At 39.8% G+C, this 3,678-nt stretch overlaps 1 protein-coding gene across 1 annotated transcript in view; it reads right to left on the bottom strand.

Annotated features, from left to right (window-relative positions):
• LOC108753290 overlaps positions 1-3,678 on the bottom strand; it is a 40,830-nt gene that overhangs the window by 29,513 nt on the left and 7,639 nt on the right. The gene's annotated exons all lie outside the window — the stretch shown is intronic.

The raw sequence follows: 3,678 nt of genomic DNA, 5'->3' as shown, positions 1-3,678 counted from the left end.
AAATGCATTATATGTTCATATCAGTTTATTTCGCAAAAAATGTGGATAGTATATACAAAATACAAAAGAAATATAAGAAATATAACGAAAAAATATATATTTTAGTACACATTTCAGAACATATCACATCATGCATGGTACACTTAGTATCTGGAGTGGTATGTTCTGAAGCTTGATACAACACATAGTGGTAGCGCAGTACAAATGTACATCGTTGTTTTTCGAGACGAAAGGTTGGAACAAACAACACATCGTCTTTTTGATGGAAAATGACAAGCTCTTAGCTGGAGTGGATGATGTGGCAATGTGTTATGAACGCGCCACAACTCGCGCAGTAGTACATTCGAAAGTGCACAGTATCTCGTGAATAATTTCGAGTTTCATCTGAGGAAAAGATCTTGTATCATTCGGATTTACCATTTTATATAAAGCGTAAGCATTTGCTATGGCCAAATCTATACAATGGAAAAAAAGTTTCTTGTATTACTTCATCGTTTTTCGTACAGTTTCGCATGTCACGAATTGTCGATCAATGGTGTCTACTCCACCCATTTATTGTATTCCACAACAGATGTCAATTTTACAATATCTTCGTTGATTTTATAATTTTGATTCCCCGTTAGTGACATTGTGTTTGAGTGCGCTCATCAGAATGAATACATCCCGCCTATCTCTCCATTTTATAACGAAAGACGTTTGCATGCCGTCTCTTTTTCGTCCATTTTCAATTTCTTTTCCAGTACTAGTAAACCTTTACGATTTCTTCTAATAGTACCACAAAACCCTGTTTGGCATTCATGCAGATATTATGACAAAACTAGGGAAACATACCAATTGTCCACATACAAAATATGACCCTTGCCGAAATATGGATTCATAAATTGACATACTATTGACCCGCTAACACCTAAATTGCTAATAATTTCGTAATCGGATTCCTTTCCCATAGACAATAAAATCAATCAAAAAGTGAGTGTTTTTTGAGTCTACAAGCTCGAAAAGTTTGATACCAAATCATATCGTTTTAAGGGAATATATATATATATATATATGTTTGAACAGCAGTCTTCCCTTCCACAACACCAAACCTTTATCGGTGTAAGTTTCATCAACAATTATTTGCAAAAGAGAGTCGTCAAAAAATAATAAAAAATACTATTTCCGGTCAAAAGTACATTGCAGAGACCTGTTCCAGATATAAATGGAGAAACGGAAGATACAAAGTCTTTGTCAGAATACCATTTTTTATCAACCACGTGATCGGAATCGTCCTTATTACTTTTGATATCAAATTCCTCGTCAGACAAAGAGATTTTTGATTCAGACTCCCCGCTAGATCATCTATCATCTACAGGAGTACTTGTTCTGCTCGATGACATTGCTCTTTGTTTCGGAGGCATATTCCAAAAATAATAAAACGTTTTTATGATAACACTAACGTTTCGTGAACCTTGTGAGCGCATTGATATTGAGTTGATCCTTCGAAGCATTTTCTTTATATAGGCGCTGTTAAGAGGAGGGGATAAGTAAGTTGAGGAGAGGAGGGGATTTTCTTATTAGGTAGTAGTGTTGTGGTCGGATGTTGTATTTGTTCAAAATAAACTTCTTTACATAACGTTTCATGGTACGGTTGTCGAGAAACGTGTACGCCGACATATCCCGGTGCGCATCCTAATCCTACTCTCCAATATATGTGCGGACATCAATTACAACATATTTGAGTTAATTAAGAGCTGCAAACACTACAAATCTCAAAAAATTAATTAAAACGGTTCAAAGTCCTTAAAGGGGTCTCCGGTCCTCAAAAGGTTAATTATGATACAGTGTTCGAAATATTTTTGTATCGATTTGCATTGTTACCTGGAAATCAAGCGTTATCAAACATTATCATTTCGTACCTTCGTGAAATCTATTGGCGAGGATTGGCGGATCACGCAGGATTCGGTATTTCGGCAAGCGGTGCCCATTTGCCCAGAGGCAGAAAGACGAGGACGATTCAATTTGTCGGTCGCGCCGCGCCGCGCCGCGCAGCACCGCGCGGGTATTTCTGAGGGCCCGTGGCGATATTCACGACACGCAAGCCACGCTCGAAAATTAGCTCGTGACCGAACGTTGGTAGCTCCGAGCTCGGGCCGCGCGCGAGGGTGCGAGGGGCGAAGAAAGCGAGGGCGAGAGCGCAGAGAGGGTGGCAAGGGAGTCCGCGAGGTAGAGCAAGGCGACGCGGGAGGGACAGAGAAGCGCGGGGAGGAAGAAAGAGAGAAGTTTTGAAAAGGGACTAACGACCGGCAGTTAACGGCGGCTCTGAAATTGCTGGTTGCCGGCGCATCTTCCACGGCCGACCCAAGCCGGGAGAATTATTAAACTGTAGTTTAGTTTAAATTAAGTTATTACCCGGAGCCCCGTGCGCGCGTTTTGCCTGCCTGTTTTCTCCGCGACCAGACCGTGCGCAGCGGATGCCGCAATGTGCGCGCGAGCTTTTCTACGTCCTGCCCCTGCGAGCTTTGCCTTACCGCTAACCGCGGAGCTTCGTGAGTCCGGGGCCCCTCCAAGAGGTATCCTACTTGCGATTCGCCTTCCCGAGGCTTAGCCATTCCTTCACGTGTAGTGACATCTTTGCTGTTACGCTGAAAAAATTTCTTCACATTGAAGAGTTTTTTGCAGTACCGATTCCTTTCTCAAAAAGCCAGGAGATAAAGAGATAAATATTAGTTACAGATTTTTTATTAAAACAGTTCAATATTTTACCTGTGTTTACAAATCTGATCAAATATAGAAAATGATTAAAATTATATGTGACTCCCTTATTTTAAAATTGACACAAGTAAAAAAAAACATGATTGTCATATTATTACAATGAGTGACTTAAATAAATATCACACAATCATCAAAAGTGAACTAATTCAACTTTATGAAAAATCATCAAAATCATCACAACTCAAAAAGGGTGGTTTAAAAAAAATCGTAAGAATACAAAAAGATGATTTTTTAAAGTTTGTGAAATGAAAATGGCAAACTATTTAACAGGTTGATTTGACGTTTGCACTTTGCAGTCAATTCATATGAAAGTGAATTGCCAACAACATAATACACATACGACATAAAAATATATAAAAAAAACAACCTCCTATGACAATTCCGAAAACTTTTCAATCCATCCATGTAAGAGAAGGATATGATTTTAAAGGTTCTCGACTATTGCTCTCTCGATTTTATGAATGGGGTAAATGATCTTTTGAATACCATTTCAAACGAAGCCAGTTAATAAGCGGCTTCGCTAATGACCTGCGTTTGTCGTTACGTGCCGGTAAAATCTTCCACATTACTCGCAATTTGCACTCATCCCAGCAGCGATAATTTCTAACGCAAAAAGCACATAACCCGCGACTTCGAATTATCGCATTAACAAACACGCGACGCGAATCGATGGCATGATGCGCGCACAAACACAATTTTATGTACTGATTGTAGGAGACTTATATTAATATATATATATACGAAAAGAATGGTGACTCACAATGTTCAGCTTTTTGATATAATCGACAGTTTATTGTTACTCGCACTTTACAGCGTCACACTCGTGTATCTCCGTCGCCATGCTTCCTCCTTGATTCTCGCGCCCCCTCCCCCTCTGCCACTCGCTATATTATATCGATACGCGATGCCCCGTCGATATTGCGG

Source organism: Trachymyrmex septentrionalis, unplaced genomic scaffold (assembly GCF_001594115.1).
Source record: "Trachymyrmex septentrionalis isolate Tsep2-gDNA-1 unplaced genomic scaffold, Tsep1.0 scaffold114, whole genome shotgun sequence".
NCBI classification, from domain to species: domain Eukaryota; kingdom Metazoa; phylum Arthropoda; class Insecta; order Hymenoptera; family Formicidae; genus Trachymyrmex; species Trachymyrmex septentrionalis.
The sequence above is the reverse complement of the archived record's forward strand: the minus strand, read 5'-3'. Positions and strand labels throughout refer to the sequence as shown.